This window comes from Ranitomeya imitator, chromosome 2 (genome assembly GCF_032444005.1).
Source record: "Ranitomeya imitator isolate aRanImi1 chromosome 2, aRanImi1.pri, whole genome shotgun sequence".
Lineage (NCBI taxonomy): Eukaryota > Metazoa > Chordata > Amphibia > Anura > Dendrobatidae > Ranitomeya > Ranitomeya imitator.
Genome location: NC_091283.1, coordinates 131,098,298 through 131,119,495, shown reverse-complemented (window position 1 = coordinate 131,119,495; position 21,198 = coordinate 131,098,298).

The window sequence follows — 21,198 nt, the reverse complement described above, 5'->3', positions numbered from 1 at the left end:
TCCAGGGGTACACGGGCAGCAGTGCTCTGGTCAGTGTAGAAGTAGTAGAAAGAAGGGACCGCAGACAGGCTTCGAAGGCCTAACATAACAAAATAGGGCTGTTGGCAATTTAAAATTGGTTCCAGGGGTTCACGGGCAGCAGTAGAATGGTCAGTGGAGGCCTAGTGGAAGGAGGGACCGCAGACAGGCTTCGAAGGCCTAACATAATAAAATTGGGCTGTAGGCAATTTAAAATTGGTTCCAGGGGTACACGGGCAGCAATGGTCTGGTCAGTGTAGTAGTAGTAGAAAGAAGGGACCGCAGACAGGCTTCGAAGGCCTAACATAACAAAATAGGGCTGTTGGCAATTTAAAATTGGTTCCAGGGGTACACGGGCAGCAGTTGAATGGTCAGTGGAGGCCTAGTGGAAGGAGGGACCGCAGACAGGCTTCGAAGGCCTAACATAATAAAATTGGGCTGTAGGCAATTTAAAATTGGTTCCAGGGGTACACAGGCAGCAGTAGACTGGTCAGTGTAGTAGTAGTAGAAAGAACGGGCCGCAGACAGGCTTCGAAGGCCTAACATAATAAAATTGGAAGGCTGTAGGCACTTTATAATTGGTTCCAGGGGTACACGGGCAGCAGTGGTCTGGTCAGTGGAGGCCTAGTGGAAGGAGGGACCGCAGACAGGCTTCGAAGGCCTAACATAATAAAATTGGAGGGCTGTAGGCACTTTATAATTGGTTCCAGGAGTACACGGGCAGCAGTAGACAGGTCAGTGTAGTAGTAGTTGAAAGAACGGGCCGCAGACAGGCTTCGAAGGCCTAACATAATAAAATTGGACAGGCTGTAGGCAATTTAAAATTGGTTCCAGGGGTACACGGGCAGCAGTGGTCTGGTCAGCGGAGGCCGATTGTAATGAGTGTCTGCCAGTTAGTAGTCCAAAACAATAAATAATGTGAATGTCTCGCATTAAAACAAAACGAAAACACTAAAGGGTGCAATCATTAGGTTCAGGGGTGGGATCCTCTGCGTAGTTTCAGACCTACTAATTTAGCGCAAAGTATTTACTGTGGTAAATAGAGGACACTGCCCCTGACTATGTTAAGTACCATCATACATGTCAACACAATGGTATTGTCAGTGGCAGGAATGGAAGGATGTCAGCGCATGGACTAAACATTGGTGGAAGTGTGAGAGATAACTGTGGAAGTGGTAGAGCAATGTTTGACCTGGGGGTGGGTGAACTCTCTTGTGGCCGGCGGTACAGGCCCAGGGCCCCTCATGTTACAACAGTGTGTCTGACGTTGGGTGCGCACCACCACCGCCAGAGACACTTTATTGTACTATGAGGGACCCAGTGGCAGTGCCGTTGACCAAAAGCGGGCACACCCACCTCTTCAGACAAACAGCACTCTCACGGGTGCTTGCGCCAAGTCGCGATACCACGGGCCCGTGTGGGGAGTTTGGCCATTTAGGGATGTGTAAACATGTCGTATGCTGGACAATCAGCTGCAGCAAATTAGACATTAGATAAGTAATTCACAGTAGTCCACAGGCAAGAGCTTTTCATAGGAAAGCTAGGTGTCTGCCGGGCAAGGTGGGGCAAAAGAATTCGAAATCCAGTTGTGGTTCATTTTAATGAATGTTAGATCATCAACATTTTGGGTAGCCAGACGAGTCCTTTTTTCGGTTAATATTGAACCTGCAGCACTGAATACTCTTTCTGATAGGACACTAGCTGCCGGGCAAGCAAGCTCCTGCAATGCATATTCTGCCAATTCTGGCCAGGTGTCTAATTTTGATGCCCAGTAATCAAATGGGAATGACGGTTGAGGTAGAACATCGATAAGGGATGAAAAATAGTTAGTAACCATACTGGACAAATGTTGTCTCCTGTCACTTTCAATTGATGCAGCAGTACCTGTCCTGTCTGCGGTCATAGCAAAATCACTCCACAACCTGGTCAGAAAACCCCTCTGTCCAACGCCACTTCTGATGTGTGCACCCCTAGCACTCCTGGTCTGCTGCCCCCTGGAGCTCGTGTGAGAACAATCACGTGCGCTGTGTGCAGGGAATGCCTGAAGCAAACGGTCAACAAGAGTTGATTGTTTGGTTGCTAATATTAGTTCCAAGTTCTCATGTGGCATAATATTTTGCCATTTGCCTTTATAGCGTGGATCAAGGAGGCAGGCTGTTATGGCTGGCAATCAGGCAACACAGCGTGCAGTAATCAGCGCACATACAGAGATCTGGCAATAACCAAAAACAATAGGACGAGCTCTGAGATGTGGAATCTCTGTAGACTGCAGTACCTGATCTATCCTCACACAACTATAAGCAGCAGTGGATTGCGCCTAACAACTACCTATGCAACTCGGCACTGCCTGAGGAGCTGACTAGCCTGAAGATAGAAATACAAGCCTGACTTACCTCAGAGAAATACCCCAAAGGAATAGGCAGCCCCCCACATATAATGACTGTTAGCAAGATGAAAAGACAAACGTAGGAATGAAATAGATTCAGCAAAGTGAGGCCCAATATTCTAGACAGAGCGAGGATAGCAAAGAGAACTATGCAGTCTACAAAAAACCCTAAAACGAAAACCACGCAAAGGGGCAAAAAGACCCACCGTGCCGAACTAACAGCACGGCGGTGCACCCCTCTGCTTCTCAGAGCTTCCAGCAAAAGACAATAGCAAGCTGGACAGAAAAAAACAGAAAACAAACTAGAAGCACTTATCTAGCAGAGCAGCAGGCCCAAGGAAAGATGCAGTAGCTCAGATCCAACACTGGAACATTGACAAGGAGCAAGGAAGACAGACTCAGGTGGAGCTAAATAGCAAGGCAGCCAACGAGCTCACCAAAACACCTGAGGGAGGAAGCCCAGAGACTGCAATACCACTTGTGACCACAGAAGTGAACTCAGCCACAGAATTCACAACAGTACCCCCCCCTTGAGGAGGGGTCACCGAACCCTCACCAGAACCCCCAGGCCGACCAGGATGAGCCACATGAAAGGCACGAACAAGATCTGGGGCATGGACATCAGAGGCAAAAACCCAGGAATTATCTTCCTGAGCATAACCCTTCCATTTGACCAGATACTGGAGTTTCCGTCTAGAGACACGAGAATCCAAAATCTTCTCCACAATATACTCCAATTCCCCCTCCACCAAAACAGGGGCAGGAGGCTCCACAGATGGAACCATAGGTGCCACGTATCTCCTCAACAACGACCTATGGAATACATTATGTATGGAAAAGGAGTCTGGGAGGGTCAGACGAAAAGACACCGGATTGAGAATCTCAGAAATCCTATACGGACCAATAAAACGAGGTTTAAATTTAGGAGAGGAAACCTTCATAGGAATATGACGAGAAGATAACCAAACCAAATCCCCAACACGAAGTCGGGGTCCCACACGGCGTCTGCAATTAGCGAAAAGCTGAGCCTTCTCCTGGGACAAGGTCAAATTGTCCACTACCTGAGTGCAGATCTGCTGCAACCTGTCCACCACAGAATCCACACCAGGACAGTCCGAAGACTCAACCTGTCCTGAAGAGAAACGAGGATGGAACCCAGAATTGCAGAAAAATGGAGAGACCAAGGTAGCCGAGCTGGCCCGATTATTAAGGGCGAACTCAGCCAACGGCAAAAATGACACCCAATCATCCTGGTCAGCGGAAACAAAACATCTCAGATATGTTTCCAAGGTCTGATTGGTTCGTTCGGTCTGGCCATTAGTCTGAGGATGGAAGGCCGAGGAGAAAGATAGGTCAATGCCCATCCTACCACAAAAGGCTCGCCAGAACCTCGAGACAAACTGGGAACCTCTGTCAGAAACAATATTCTCAGGAATGCCATGTAAACGAACCACATGCTGGAAGAACAAAGGCACCAAATCAGAGGAGGAAGGCAATTTAACCAAGGGCACCAGATGGACCATTTTAGAAAAGCGATCACAGACCACCCAAATGACCGACATTTTTTGAGAAACGGGAAGGTCAGAAATGAAATCCATCGAAATATGTGTCCAAGGCCTCTTCGGGACCGGCAAGGGCAAAAGCAACCCACTGGCACGTGAACAGCAGGGCTTAGCCCTAGCACAAATTCCACAGGACTGCACAAAAGCACGCACATCCCGTGACAGAGATGGCCACCAGAAGGATCTAGCAACCAACTCCCTGGTACCAAAGATTCCTGGATGACCGGCCAGCACCGAACAATGAAGTTCAGAGATAACTTTACTAGTCCACCTATCAGGGACGAACAGTTTCTCGGCCGGACAACGATCAGGTTTATTAGCCTGAAATTTCTGCAACACTCTCCGCAAATCAGGGGAGATGGCAGACACAATGACTCCTTCCTTGAGGATACTCGCCGGCTCAGATAACCCCGGAGAGTCGGGCACAAAACTCCTAGACAGAGCATCCGCCTTCACATTTTTAGAGCCCAGAAGGTATGAAATCACAAAATCAAAACGAGCAAAAAATAACGACCAACGGGCCTGTCTAGGATTCAAGCGCTTGGCAGACTCGAGATAAGTCAAGTTCTTATGATCAGTCAATACCACCACGCGATGCTTAGCACCCTCAAGCCAATGACGCCACTCCTCGAATGCCCACTTCATGGCCAGCAACTCTCGGTTGCCCACATCATAATTACGCTCAGCAGCAGAAAATTTCCTGGAAAAGAAAGCACATGGTTTGAACACTGAGCAACCAGAACCTCTCTGTGACAAAACCGCCCCTGCACCAATCTCAGAAGCATCAACCTCGACCTGGAACGGAAGAGAAACATCAGGTTGACACAACACAGGGGCACAGCAAAAACGATGCTTCAACTCCTGAAAAGCTTCCACGGCAGCAGAAGACCAATTAACCAAATCAGCACCCTTCTTGGTCAAATCGGTCAATGGTCTGGCAATGCTAGAAAAATTACAGATGAAGCGACGATAAAAATTAGCAAAGCCCAGGAATTTCTGCAGACTTTTTAGAGATGTCGGCTGAGCCCAATCCTGGATGGCCTGAACCTTAACCGGATCCATCTCGATAGTAGAAGGGGAAAAGATGAACCCCAAAAATGAAACTTTCTGCACACCGAAGAGACACTTTGATCCCTTCACGAACAAGGAATTAGCACGCAGTACCTGGAAAACCATTCTGACTTGCTTCACATGAGACTCCCAATCATCTGAGAAGATCAAAATGTCATCCAAGTAAACAATCAAGAATTTATCCAGATACTCACGGAAAATGTCATGCATAAAAGACTGAAAAACAGATGGAGCATTGGCAAGTCCGAACGGCATCACCAGATACTCAAAATGACCCTCGGGCGTATTAAATGCCGTTTTCCATTCATCTCCCTGCCTGATTCTCACCAGATTATACGCACCACGAAGATCAATCTTAGTAAACCAACTAGCCCCCTTAATCCGAGCAAACAAGTCAGAAATCAATGGCAAGGGATACTGAAACTTAACAGTGATCTTATTAAGAAGGCGGTAATCAATACACGGTCTTAGCGAACCATCCTTCTTGGCTACAAAAAAGAACCCTGCTCCCAATGGTGACGACGATGGGCGAATATGTCCCTTCTCCAGGGACTCCTTCACATAACTGCGCATAGCGGTGTGTTCAGGTACGGACAAATTAAATAAACGACCCTTAGGGAATTTACTACCAGGAATCAAATCGATAGCACAATCACAATTCCTATGCGGAGGTAGGGCATCAGACTTGGACTCTTCAAATACATCCTGAAAGACCGACAAGAACTCTGGGATGTCAGAAGGAATGGATGACGAAATAGACAAAAATGGAACATCACCATGTACTCCCTGACAACCCCAGCTGGTTACCGACATAGAGTTCCAATCCAATACTGGATTATGGGTTTGTAGCCATGGCAACCCCAACACGACCACATCATGCAAATTATGCAGTACCAGAAAGCGAATAACTTCCTGATGTGCAGGAGCCATGCACATGGTCAGCTGGGCCCAGTACTGAGGCTTATTCTTGGCCAAAGGTGTAGCATCAATTCCTCTCAACGGAATAGGACACCGCAAAGGCTCCAAGAAAAATCCACAACGTTTAGCATAATCCAAATCCATCAGATTCAGGGCAGCGCCTGAATCCACAAACGCCATGACAGAATACGATGACAAAGAGCACATTAAGGTAATGGACAAAAGGAATTTGGACTGTACAGTACCAATAACGGCAGAGCTATCGAACCGCCTAGTGCGTTTAGGACAATTAGAAATAGCATGAGTAGAATCACCACAATAGAAACACAGTCTGTTCAGACGTCTGTGTTCTTGCCGTTCTACTTTAGTCATAGTCCTGTCGCACTGCATAGGCTCAGGTTTACTCTCAGGCAGTACCGCCAGATGGTGCACAGATTTACGCTCGCGCAAGCGACGACCGATCTGAATGGCCAAGGACATAGACTCATTCAAACCAGCAGGCATAGGAAATCCCACCATTACATCCTTAAGAGCTTCAGAGAGACCCTTTCTGAACAAAGCCACTAGTGCAGATTCATTCCACAGAGTGAGTACTGACCATTTCCTAAATTTCTGACAATATACTTCTACATCATCCTGACCCTGGCATAAAGCCAGCAGATTTTTCTCAGCCTGATCCACTGAATTAGGCTCATCGTAAAGCAATCCGAGCGCCAGGAAAAATGCATCAACATTACTCAATGCAGAATCTCCTGGTGCAAGAGAAAACGCCCAGTCCTGTGGGTCGCCGCGCAAAAAAGAAATAATAATCAAAACCTGTTGAATAGGATTACCAGAAGAATGAGGTTTCAAGGCCAAAAATAGCTTACAATTATTTCTGAAGCTCAGGAACTTAGTTCTGTCACCAAAAAACAAATCAGGAATCGGAATTCTTGGTTCTAGCATCGATTTCTGATCAATAGTATCTTGAATCTTTTGTACATTTACAACGAGATTATCCATTGAGGAGCACAGAGCCTGAATATCCATGTCCACAGCTGTGTCCTGAAGCACTCTAATGTCTAGGGGAAAAAAAAGACTGAAGACAGAGCTAAGAAAAAAAAAAGATGTCAGGATTTCTTTTTTCCCTCTATTGGGAATCATTGGTGAGGCTCCTTGTACTGTTATGGCTGGCAATCAGGCAACACAGCGTGCAGTAATCAGCGCACATACAGAGATCTGGCAATAACCAAAAACAATAGGACGAGCTCTGAGACGTGGAATCTCTGTAGACTGCAGTACCTGATCTATCCTCACACAACTATAAGCAGCAGTGGATTGCGCCTAACAACTACCTATGCAACTCGGCACTGCCTGAGGAGCTGACTAGCCTGAAGATAGAAATACAAGCCTGACTTACCTCAGAGAAATACCCCAAAGGAATAGGCAGCCCCCCACATATAATGACTGTTAGCAAGATGAAAAGACAAACGTAGGAATGAAATAGATTCAGCAAAGTGAGGCCCGATATTCTAGACAGAGCGAGGATAGCAAAGAGAACTATGCAGTCTACAAAAAACCCTAAAACGAAAACCACGCAAAGGGGCAAAAAGACCCACCGTGCCGAACTAACAGCACGGCGGTGCACCCCTCTGCTTCTCAGAGCTTCCAGCAAAAGACAATAGCAAGCTGGACAGAAAAAAACAGAAAACAAACTAGAAGCACTTATCTAGCAGAGCAGCAGGCCCAAGGAAAGATGCAGTAGCTCAGATCCAACACTGGAACATTGACAAGGAGCAAGGAAGACAGACTCAGGTGGAGCTAAATAGCAAGGCAGCCAACGAGCTCACCAAAGCACCTGAGGAAGGAAGCCCAGAGACTGCAATACCACTTGTGACCACAGAAGTGAACTCAGCCACAGAATTCACAACAGCAGGCCAACCAGTAATCGTCATCGTTCATCATTTTAGTAATGCGTGTGTCCCTTTTGAGGATACGTAAGGCATAATCCGCCATGTGGGCCAAAGTTCCAGTTGTCAAATCTGCGGTTGTGATTGGTTGAGGGGCAGTTTCAGGTAAATCTACGGGAAAGCTTCCTCATTAAAAATATACTCATCCCCATCATCCTCCTCGTCCTCCACCTCCTCTTCGCCCGCTACCTCGTCCTGTACACTACCCTGACCAGACAATGGATGACTGTCATAAAGGCTTTCCTCTTCCTCTGGTGCAGACGCCTGATCCTTTATGTGCGTCAAACTTTGCATCAGCAGACACATTAGGGGGATGCTCATGCTTATTATGGCGTTGTCTGCACTAACCAGCCGTGTGCATTCCTCAAAACACTGAAGGACTTGACACATGTCTTGTATCTTCGACCACTGCACACCTGACAACTCCATGTCTGCCATCCTACTGCCTGCCCGTGTATGTGTATCCTCCCACAAAAACATAACAGCCCGCCTCTGTTGGCATAGTCTCTGAAGCATATGCAGTGTTGAGTTCCACCTTGTTGCAACGTCTATGATTAGGCGATGCTGGGGAAGGTTCAAAGACCGCTGATAGGTCTGCATACGGCTAGAGTGTACAGGCGAACGTCGGATATGTGAGCAAAGTCCACGCACTTTGAGGAGCAGGTCGGAGAACCCAGGATAAGTTTTCAATAAGCACTGCACCACCAGGTTTAAGGTGTGAGCCAGGCAAGGAATGTGTTTCAGTTGGGAAAGGGAGATGGCAGCCATGAAATTCCTTCCGTTATCACTCACTACCTTGCCTGCCTCAAGATCTACTGTGCCCAGCCACGACTGCGTTTCTTGTTGCAAGAACTCGGACAGAACTTCCGCGGTGTGTCTGTTGTCGCCCAAACACTTCATAGCCAATACAGCCTGCTGACGCTTGCCAGTAGCTGGCCCATAATGGGACAACTGGTGTGTAACAGTGTCAGCTGCCGATGGTGTGGTTGGCCGACTGCGGTCTGTGGAAGAGCTGTCGCTTCTGCAGGAGGACGAGGAGGAGGAGGAGGGGGTGCGAACGCCTACAGCCAACTGTTTCCTAGACCGTGGGCTAGGCACAACTGTCCCGAAATTGATGTCCCCTGTGGACCCTGCATCCACCACATTCACCCAGTGTGCCGTGATGGACACGTAACGTCCCTGGCCATGCCTACTGGTCCATGCATCTGAAGACACAAAAGAGAATGGTAAAACCAAAAACACTCAGTTTGAAAAAATGTTTGCAGTAATCCGCAAGTGCTAGTAAAAGATGTAAATAACAGGGTATTTGGTTGATACGTTTTTTGCAAAAAATGTATACTAAGCTGCTCTACCAATCTTCACGGTATACCCATATCAGAGCAGTCCTAACTAATGTATGCAATCCCTATCTGATGTATTTAAAAACCTGATCATCTGTACATTACCTGTGTGAACAGGGTTCAGAGAGGAAAAATCCATGTGTGCATACAGGGTAGAACAGCTTTTGTGCAGCTAGCCCAAGAGGAGTGGTGGAACTCCCCAGTCTTGTAGACACAAGAGAACAATTATGGAAACAGGAACACATGGGCTACCTGCACAGAGAACAAGTCTGTAAGAACATGTTCACACACCACCAAGAAACCTGAAGACACAAAAGAGAATGGTAAAACCAAAAACACTCAGTTTGAAAAAATGTTTGCAGTAATCCGCAAGTGCTAGTAAAAGATGTAAATAACAGGGTATTTGGTTGATACGTTTTTTGCAAAAAATGTATACTAAGCTGCTCTACCAATCTTCACGGTATACCCATATCAGAGCAGTCCTAACTAATGTATGCAATCCCTATCTGATGTATTTAAAAACCTGATCATCTGTACATTACCTGTGTGAACAGGGTTCAGAGAGGAAAAATCCATGTGTGCATACAGGGTAGAACAGCTTTTGTGCAGCTAGCCCAAGAGGAGTGGTGGAACTCCCCAGTCTTGTAGACACAAGAGAACAATTATGGAAACAGGAACACATGGGCTACCTGCACAGAGAACAAGTCTGTAAGAACATGTTCACACACCACCAAGAAACCTGAAGACACAAAAGAGAATGGTAAAACCAAAAACACTCAGTTTGAAAAAATGTTTGCAGTAATCCGCAAGTGCTAGTAAAAGATGTAAATAACAGGGTATTTGGTTGATACGTTTTTTGCAAAAAATGTATACTAAGCTGCTCTACCAATCTTCACGGTATACCCATATCAGAGCAGTCCTAACTAATGTATGCAATCCCTATCTGATGTATTTAAAAACCTGATCATCTGTACATTACCTGTGTGAACAGGGTTCAGAGAGGAAAAATCCATGTGTGCATACAGGGTAGAACAGCTTTTGTGCAGCTAGCCCAAGAGGAGTGGTGGAACTCCCCAGTCTTGTAGACACAAGAGAACAATTATGGAAACAGGAACACATGGGCTACCTGCACAGAGAACAAGTCTGTAAGAACATGTTCACACACCACCAAGAAACCTGAAGACACAAAAGAGAATGGTAAAACCAAAAACACTCAGTTTGAAAAAATGTTTGCAGTAATCCGCAAGTGCTAGTAAAAGATGTAAATAACAGGGTATTTGGTTGATACGTTTTTTGCAAAAAATGTATACTAAGCTGCTCTACCAATCTTCACGGTATACCCATATCAGAGCAGTCCTAACTAATGTATGCAATCCCTATCTGATGTATTTAAAAACCTGATCATCTGTACATTACCTGTGTGAACAGGGTTCAGAGAGGAAAAATCCATGTGTGCATACAGGGTAGAACAGCTTTTGTGCAGCTAGCCCAAGAGGAGTGGTGGAACTCCCCAGTCTTGTAGACACAAGAGAACAATTATGGAAACAGGAACACATGGGCTACCTGCACAGAGAACAAGTCTGTAAGAACATGTTCACACACCACCAAGAAACCTGAAGACACAAAAGAGAATGGTAAAACCAAAAACACTCAGTTTGAAAAAATGTTTGCAGTAATCCGCAAGTGCTAGTAAAAGATGTAAATAACAGGGTATTTGGTTGATACGTTTTTTGCAAAAAATGTATACTAAGCTGCTCTACCAATCTTCACGGTATACCCATATCAGAGCAGTCCTAACTAATGTATGCAATCCCTATCTGATGTATTTAAAAACCTGATCATCTGTACATTACCTGTGTGAACAGGGTTCAGAGAGGAAAAATCCATGTGTGCATACAGGGTAGAACAGCTTTTGTGCAGCTAGCCCAAGAGGAGTGGTGGAACTCCCCAGTCTTGTAGACACAAGAGAACAATTATGGAAACAGGAACACATGGGCTACCTGCACAGAGAACAAGTCTGTAAGAACATGTTCACACACCACCAAGAAACCTGAAGACACAAAAGAGAATGGTAAAACCAAAAACACTCAGTTTGAAAAAATGTTTGCAGTAATCCGCAAGTGCTAGTAAAAGATGTTCCTGGTCCTGTGTTCCTGTTCCTGGTCCTGGTCCATGCATCTGTAGTCAGGTGCACCTTTGTACTCACAGATTGCCTGAGTGCATGGACGATGCACTGTTTAACATGCTGGTGCAGGGCTGGGATGGCTTTTCTCGAAAAAAGTGTCGACTGGGTAGCTTGTAGCGTGGTTCAGCGTACTCCATCAGGGCTTTGAAAGCTTCGTTTTCAACTAACCGGTAGGGCATAATCTCTAACGAGATTAGTCTAGCTATGTGGGCGTTAAAACCCTGTGTACGCGGATGCGAGGATAAGTACTTCCTTTTTCTAACCAGAGTCTCATGTAGGGTGAGCTGGACTGGAGAGCTGGAGATCGTGGAACTTGCGGGTGTGCCGGTGGACATGGCAGACTGAGAGACGGTTGGAGACGATATTGTTTCCGCCGGTGCCCTAGATGCAATATTTCCTCCTACAAAACTGGTGATTCCCTGACCCTGACTGCTTTTGGCTGGCAAAGAAACCTCCACAGATACTGCCGGTGGTGCGGAAAATGGTGGCCTTACAGTGACGGAAGGGATGTTGCGTTGCTGACTAGCTTCATTGGCCGAGGGTGCTACAACCTTAAGGGACGTTTGGTAGTTAGTCCAGGCTTGAAAATGCATGGTGGTTAAATGTCTATGCATGCAACTTGTATTGAGACTTTTCAGATTCTGACCTCTGCTTAAGCTAGTTGAACATTTTTGACAGATGACTTTGCGCTGATCAATTGGATGTTGTTTAAAAAAATGCCAGACTGCACTCTTCCTAGCATCGGATCCCTTTTCAGGGATTGCAGACTGAGCTTTAACCGGATGGCCACCCTGTCCTCCAACAGGTTTTGGCTTTGACACGCGTTTTGGGCCAGATACGGGCCCGGCAGATGGAACCTGTTGCGATGTTGATGCCTGCTGCGGCCCCTCCTCCACCTCCGCTTCTGAACTACTGCCACCTGCACCCTGTTCCCCCAATGGCTGCCAATCGGGGTCAACAACTGGGTCATCTATTACCTCCTCTTCTAGCTCGTGTGCAACTTCGTCTGTGTCACCGTGTCGGTCGGTGGTATAGCGTTCGTGACGGGGCAACATAGTCTCATCAGGGTCTGATTGTGGATCAGGCAATGTTGTGGTCTGAGTCAAAGGACCAGCATAGTAGTCTGGCTGTGGCGGTGCATCAGTGCACTCCATGTCAGAATCTACTTGTAATGGGCATGGCCTGTTAAGTGTTTCACTTTCTAAGCCAGGGACGGTATGTGTAAAGAGCTCCATGGAGTAACCCGTTGTGTCGCCTGCTGCATCCTTCTCTCTTGTTGTTGTTTTTGCTGAAGAGGACAAGGAAGCGACTTGTCCCTGACCGTGAACATCCACAAGCGACGCGCTGCTTTTACATTTACCAGTTTCAGAAGAGGAGGCAAAAGAGCTAGAGGCTGAGTCTGCAAGGCAAGCCAAAACTTGCTGTTGCTGCTCCGGCTTTAAAAGTGGTTTTCCTACTCCCAGAAAAGAGAGCGTTCGAGGCCTTGTGTAGCCAGACGACGAACCTGGCTCCACAGCTCCAGACTTAGGTGGAATATTTTTTTTCCCATGACCACCTGATGCTCCACTACCACTACCATCATTACCAGCTGACAATGAACACCCACGGCCACGACCTCTTGCACCAGACTTCCTCATTGTTTTAAAAACTTAACCAAAGTAACTTTATTTGTTGCTGTCAAACAACTTACACGGTGACCTATAACTTCAGTATGATTTCAATATCCCTTTACAGGTTGGTGAGACCACAAGGAAAATCAGGCACAATGTTACACACTCTGTTTTCTGTGGCACCAAATCACAGAGATGCCACACACGCAGGACTGTCACTCAAGCACAAATGTCAATATTAATCTCCCACTGTTTTATTTATTTTTTTTTTTTCAGGGAGACTTTATAAACAAAATAAAATAAAATCATTTTACAAGGAAGAATTTGGAAACCAAATAAAATAAAATGATTTTTTCAAGGACAATTTAGAAACCAAATAAAAAAAAAAAAGGCTTTCTATGCCCCACTGAGTGAGAGATGGCACACACAGGAGTCAGGAGTGGCACACAAGCCCAGAGGCCAATATATTTCTCCCACTGATTGATGTAGTGATTTTTTTCAGGTAGATTTTAGAACCCAAATCAAGCAAAAAAATAAATAGGCTTTCTATGGCCCACAATTTGAGAGAGAGAGAGAGAGAGAGATGCCACACCCAGGAGTCAAGACTGGCACACAAGCAGAAAGGGCAATATTAATCTCCCACTGTTTTATTTTTTTTTTTTTCAGGGAGACTTTAGAAACAAAATAAAATAAAATGATTTTTTTCTGGAAGAATTTAGAAACCAAATAAAATAAAATGATTTTTTCAAGGACAATTTAGAAACCAAATAAAAAAAAAAAAAGGCTTTCTATGCCCCAATGAGTGAGAGATGGCACACACAGGAGTCAGGAGTGGCACACAAGCCCAGAGGCCAATATATTTCTCCCACTGATTGATGTAGTGATTTTTTTCAGGTAGATTTTAGAACCCAAATCAAGCAAAAAAATAAATAGGCTTTCTATGGCCCACAATTTGAGAGAGAGAGAGAGAGAGAGATGCCACACCCAGGAGTCAAGACTGGCACACAAGCAGAAAGGGCAATATTAATCTCCCACTGTTTTATTTTTTTTTTTTTTTCAGGGAGACTTTAGAAACAAAATAAAATAAAATGATTTTTTTCTGGAAGAATTTAGAAACCAAATAAAATAAAATTATTTTTTCAAGGACAATTTAGAAACCAAATAAAAAAAAAAAAAGGCTTTCTATGCCCCACTGAGTGAGAGATGGCACACACAGGAGTCAGGAGTGGCACACAAGCCCAGAGGCCAATATATTTCTCCCACTGATTGATGTAGTGATTTTTTTCAGGTAGATTTTAGAACCCAAATCAAGCAAAAAAATAAATAGGCTTTCTATGGCCCACAATTTGAGAGAGAGAGAGAGATGCCACACCCAGGAGTCAAGACTGGCACACAAGCAGAAAGGGCAATATTAATCTCCCACTGTTTTATTTATTTTTTATTTTTTTCAGGGAGACTTTAGAAACAAAATAAAATAAAATGATTTTTTCAGGAAGAATTTAGAAACCAAATAAAATAAAATGATTTTTTCAAGGACAATTTAGAAACCAAATTAAAAAAAAAAAAAAAAAGGCTTTCTATGCCCCACTGAGTGAGAGATGGTACACACAGGAGTCAGGAGTGGCACACAAACCCAGAGGCCAATATTTTTCTCCCACTGATTGATGTAGTGATTTTTTCAGGTAGATTTTAGAACCCAAATCAAGCAAAAAAATAAATAGCCTTTCTATGGCCCACTGAGTGAGAGATGGCACACACAGGGATGGCACTCTAGCAGAAATGCCAATCTTAATCTCCCACAAAAAAAAAAAAACAGGGACTATCCTACAATTACTATCTCCCTGCAGTAATCTCAGCCAGGTATGGCAGGCAGCAATAAGGAGTGGACTGATACACAAATTAAATAAAAAGTGTGGACAAACAAACAAGATAGCTGTGCAGAACGGAAGGAACAACAGGATTTGTGCTTTGAAAAAAGCAGTTGGTTTGCACAGCGGCGTACACACAGCAATGCAGCTATCAGGGAGCCTTCTAGGGCAGCCCAATGAGCTGAGAAAAAAAAAATGTAGCCTCCACTGTCCCTGCACACCGAAGGTGGTGTTGGACAGTGGAAATCGCTACAGCACAAGCGGTTTGGTGGTTAATGAACCCTGCCTAACACTATCCCTGCTTCTGACGAAGCGGCAGCAACCTCTCCCTAAGCTCAGATCAGCAGCAGTAAGATGGCGGTCGGCGGGAACGCCCCTTTATAGCCCCTGTGACGCCGCAGACAGCAAGCCAATCACTGCAATGCCCTTCTCTAAGATGGTGGGGACCAGGACCTATGTCATCACGCTGCCCACACTCTGCGTTCACCTTCATTGGCTGAGAAATGGCGCTTTTCGCGTCATTGAAACGCGACTTTGGCGCGAAAGTCGCGTACCGCATGGCCGACCCCACACAGGGGTCGGATCGGGTTTCATGAAACCCGACTTTGCCAAAAGTCGGCGACTTTTGAAAATGAACGACCCGTTTCGCTCAACCCTAATTATCATATATAACAAAAAGTGGAATAACACGCGATCAAAAAGACGGATATAAATAACCATGGTACCACTAAAAAGGTAACCCTGTCCCGCAAAAAACGAGCCACCATACAGCATCATCAGCAAAAAAGTTAAAAAGTTCCAGTCCTCAGAATAAAGCGATGCAAAAATAATTATTTTTTCTATAAAATAGTTTTTATCGTAAAAAGCACCAAAACATAAAAAAAAGATATAAATGAGGTATCGCTGTAAACGTACTGACCCGAAGAATAAAACTGCTCTATCTATTTTACAAAATGCGGAATGGTATAAACACCCCCCCCCAAAAAAATTTCATGAATAGCTGGTTTTTGGTCATTCTGCCTCACAAAAATCGGAACAAAAAACGATCAAAAAATGTAACGTGCCCAAAAACATTGCTAATAAAAATGTCAATTCGTCCCACAAAAACTAACACCTCACATGACTCTGTGGACCAAAATATGGAAAAATTATAGGTCTCAAAATGTGGTAACTCAAAAAAATTTTTTTGCAATAAAAAGCGTCTTTTAGTGTGTGATGGCTGCCAATCATAAAAATCCGCTAGAAAACCCGCTAGAAAAGTAAATCAAACTTACCTTCATCACGCCCTTAGTTAGGGAAACATAAAAAAATTTAAAAAATGTATTTATTTCCATTTTCCCATTAGGGTTAGGGCTAGGGTTAGGGTTGGGTTAGGGTTAAGGTTGGGGTTAGGGTTAGAGTTGGGGCTAGGGTTGGGGCTAGGGTTGGGGTTAGGGTTGGGGCTAGGGTTAGGGTTTGGGCTAAAGTTAGGGTTGGGGCTAAAGATAGGGTTGGGGCTAAAGTTAGGGTTAGGGTTACATTTACGGTTGGGATTAGGGTTAGGGGTGTGTCAGGGTTAGGGGTGTGGTTAGGGTTATGGTTGGGATTAGGGTTAGGGGTGTGTTTGGGTTAGGGTTTCAGTTAGAATTGGGGGTTTCCACTGTTTAGGCACATCAGGGCTCTCCAAACGCGACATGGCGTCCGATCTCAATTCCAGCCAATTCTGCGTTGAAAAAGTAAAACAGTGGTCCTTCCCTTCTGAGCTCTCCAGTGTGCCCAAACAGGGGTTTACCCCAACATATGGGGTATCAGCATACTCAGGACAAATTGGACAACAACTTTTGGGGTCCAATTTGTCTTGTTACCCTTGGGAAAATAAAAATTGGGGGGGCTAAAAAAACATTTTTGTGCGAAAAAAATTTATTTTTATTTTCACGACTCTGCATTATAAACTGTAATGAAACACTTGGGGGTTCAAAGCTGTCAAAACACATCTAGATAAGTTCTTTAGGGGGTCTACTTTCCAAAATGATGTCACTTGTGGCGGGGTTCTACTGTTTAGGTGCATCAGGGGCTCTGCAAATGCAACGTGACGCCTGCAGACCAATTCATCTAAGTCTGCATTCCAAATGGCGCTCCTTCCTTTCCGAGCTCTGCCATACGCCCAAACGGTGGTTCCCCCCCACATATGGGGTATCAGCATACTCAGGACAAATTGGACAAAAACTTTTGGGGTCCAATGTCTCCTGTTACCCTTGGAAAAATACAAAACTGGGGGCTAATAAATAATTTTTGTGGAAAAAAGTGATTTTTTATTTTCACGGCTCTGCGTTAAAAACTGTAGTGAAACAGTTGGGGGTTCAAAGCTGTCAAAACACAGCTAGATAAGTTCCTTAGGGGGTCTATTTTCCAAAATGGTGTCACTTGTTGGGGGTTTCAATGTTTAGGCTCATCAGGAGCTCTCCAAACGTGACATGGTGTCCCATCTCAATTCCAGTCAATTTTGCATTGAAAAGTCAAATGGCGCTCCTTCCCCTCCAAGCTCTGCCATGCGCCTAAACAGTGGTTTACCCCCACATGTTGGGTATCGGCATACTCAGAACCAATGGCACAACAACTTTTTGGGTCCAATTTCTTCTCTTACCCATGGGAAAATAAAAAATTGGGGGTGAAAATATCATATTTGTGAAAAAATATGATTTTTTATTTTTACGGCTCTGCATTATAAACTTCTGTGAAGCACTTGGTGGGTTAAAGTGCTCACCACACATCTAGATAAGTTCCTTAGGGGGTCTACTTTCCAAAATGGTGTCACTTGTGGGGGGTTTCAATGTTTAGGCACATCAGGGGCTCTCCAAACACAACATGGCGTCCCATCTCAATTCCAGTCAATTTTGCATTGAAAAGTCAAATGGTGCTCCTTCCCTTCCGAGCTCTGCTGTGCGCCCAAACATTGGTTTATCCCCACATATGGGGTATCGGAATACTCAGAACCAATGGCACAACAACTTTTTGGGTCCAATTTCTTCTCTTACCCTTGGGAAAATAAAAAATTGGGGGTGAAAATATCATATTTGTGAAAAAATATGATTTTTTATTTTTACGGCTCTGCATTATAAACTTCTGTGAAGCACTTGGTGGGTTAAAGTGCTCACCACACATCTAGATAAGTTCCTTAGGGGGTCTACTTTCCAAAATGGTGTCACCTGTGGGGGGTTTCAATGTTTAGGCACATCAGGGGCTCTCCAAACACAACATGGCATCCCATCTCAATTCCAGTCAATTTTGCATTGAAAAGTCAAATGGCGCTCCTTCCCTTCCGAGCTCTGCCATGCGCCAAAACATTGGTTTATCCCCACATGTGGGGTATCGGCATACTCAGAACCAATGGCACAACAACTTTTTGGGTCCAATTTCTTCTCTTACCCTTGGGAAAATAAAAAATTGGGGGTGAAAATATCATATTTGTGAAAAAATATGATTTTTTATTTTTACGGCTCTGCATTATAAACTTCTGTGAAGCACTTGGTGGGTTAAAGTGCTCACCACACATCTAGATAAGTTCCTTAGGGGGTCTACTTTCCAAAATGATGTCACTTGAGGGAGGTTTCAATGTTTAGGCACATCAGGGGCTCTCCAAACGCAACATGGCGTCCCATCTCAATTCCAGTCAATTTTGCATTGAAAAGTCAAACGGCGCTCCTTCCCTTCTGAGCTCTGCCATGCGCCAAAACAGTGGTTTACCCCCACATGTGGGGTATCGGCGTACTCAGAACAAATGGCACAACAACTTTTTGGGTCCAATTTCTTCACTTACCCTTGGGAAAATAAAACAAATTGGAGCTGAATTAAATTTTTTGTGAAAAAAAGTTAATTGTTAATTTTTTTTTTAAACATTCCAAAAATTCCTGTAAAACACCTGAAGGGTTAATAAACTTCTTGAATGTGGTTTTGAGCATCTTGAGGGGTGCAGTTTTTTAGAATGGTATTGCACTTGGCTATTTTCTATCATATAGACCCCTCAAAATGACTTGAAATGTGATGTGGTCCCTAAAAAATATTGGTGTTGTAAAAATGAGAAATTGCTGGTTTTAACCATTATAACTACCCAACAAAAAAAAATTTTGGTTCCAAAATTGTGCTGATATAAAGTAGATATGTGGGAAATGTTACTTATTAATTATTTTACATGACATATCTCTGTGATTTAAGGGCATAAAAATTCAAAGTTGGAAAATTGCAACATTTTCAAAATTTTCACCAAATTTCCATTTTTTTCACAAATAAACGCAAGTTATATTGAAGAAATTTTACCAATATCATGAAGTACAATATGTCACGAGAAAACAGAATCGCCAAGATCCATTGAAGCGTTCCAGAGTTATAACCTCATAAAAGGATAGTGGCCAGAATTGTAAAAATTGGCCCGGTCATTAACGTGCAAACCACCCTTGGGGCTTAAGGGGTTAACATGGTGTACGCAGGGACATGCGTTTGAATGTGGATGCATACGCATGCATCGTTTTGCGGTGTGCGGCGAATGCAACAGGTTGCATTTTTGAGGCATCAAATAGGCGTCAATTATGCGCAGACATACGCATGCGGATGAGTGCGTCAAAACAGCGCATTACTGTCTATGGGAACACCTTGATTTGCAAGGACATGCGGACACGTGTTCGATATGTAATGTAAGTATTGACCTTCAATTTTTTTTTTTTTGGCCTTTGCCTACATTATTTTTTGCTCAAGTTGAATTTTTCTTTTCTGTTCTTTTTTTAGTATTTCACTTGACTGCTGCCTGCTGTTGAAACATGTCCTCCAGTGAAGACCTGAATGCTTCCCAGAGTGGACATGACACTGATTATGTAATCACATTTGATTAAATCATGTCTTTTCTTTACAGGTACCTTCCATTGATGAAGAGCAGGAGCAGTCAAGTGGAAATGAAGCTTCCCAGGGTCGTCGGGTTCAAATTCCTGAGGAGGAAAGATGGGGTGTAAGTATTCTTTTCATTCTCAGACTTGAAATTGGATTTTTTTTGAAGGTTTGTATCTTTAAGACTATATGATTATTAATTTTTTTTCTTATTTTATTTGATCTATAGGTTCCACAACATGAGGTCACTCAGCATAAAATTGACAATGACCTACTCATTCCCCTGGTGTAAGGCTACTTTCACACTTGCGTTTTTAGGAATCCGTCGTAATCCATCGTTTTGGGAAAAAACAGATCCTGCAAATGTGCTCGCAGGATACGTTTTTTACCCATAGACTTGTATTAGCGACGGATCGCGATGGATGGCCACACGTCGCGTCCGTTGTGCAACGGATCTGTCGTGTTTTGGCGGACCGTCGGCACGAAAAAGTGAACGTTTTTTTGTCCGTCGCGTCCGGCATTTTCCCTGGACATCAGAATGGGCAGCGGATGCGTTGAAAAACCTCATCCGCTGCCCACGTCGTGCACAAATTTCACAATGTGCATCAGTACGTAGGCCCGACGCATAGCGACACCGGAGCTACCGCCTCACCAACACCGAAGCTACCGCCTCACCGACACCAGAGCTCCTGCAACCCTCAACCTACTGTCTCTTTCCCATAATCCTGTAGAATGTAAGCCCGCAAGGGCAGGGTCCTCGCCCCTCTGTATCAGTCTGTCATTATTAGCTTACTGTAAGTGATATCTGTAATTTGTATGTAACCCCTTCTCATGTACAGCACCATGGAATCAATGGTGCTATATAAATAAATAATAATAATAATAGCGACGTACCCGTACCAACACAAGTGTGAAAGAGGCCTTAATGAGCGTTTAATTAAAAAAAAAACGGAAAAAAACGACGTGGGCTTCTGCGCAAGAGGGGGAAAGCCGACGGCCGGGGGCCAATATTTGTAGCCTGCTATGAATATTAGCCCGAAGCTGTCTGCGTAGCCTTTACTGGCTATTAAAATAGGGGACCCCCCAAAAAAATGACATGGGGTCCCCCTATATTTTATAGCCAGAAAGGCTATGCAGACTGCTGCGGGCTGATATTCATAGCCTAGAGAGGGGTCATGGATATTGGCCCCCCGCCTACAAATACCAGTCCGCAGCAGCCCCACAAATGGCGCATCTGTAAGATGCGCCAATTCAGGCACTTAGCCCCTCTCTTCCCACTCCTGTGTAGCGGTGGGATATGGGGTAATAGGGGTTAATGCCACCTTGCTATTGTAAGGTGACATTAAGCCGGGTTAATAATGGAGAGGCGTCAATAAGATGCCTATCCATTATTAATCCAATACTAGTAAAGGGTTAATAAAACACACACACATTAGG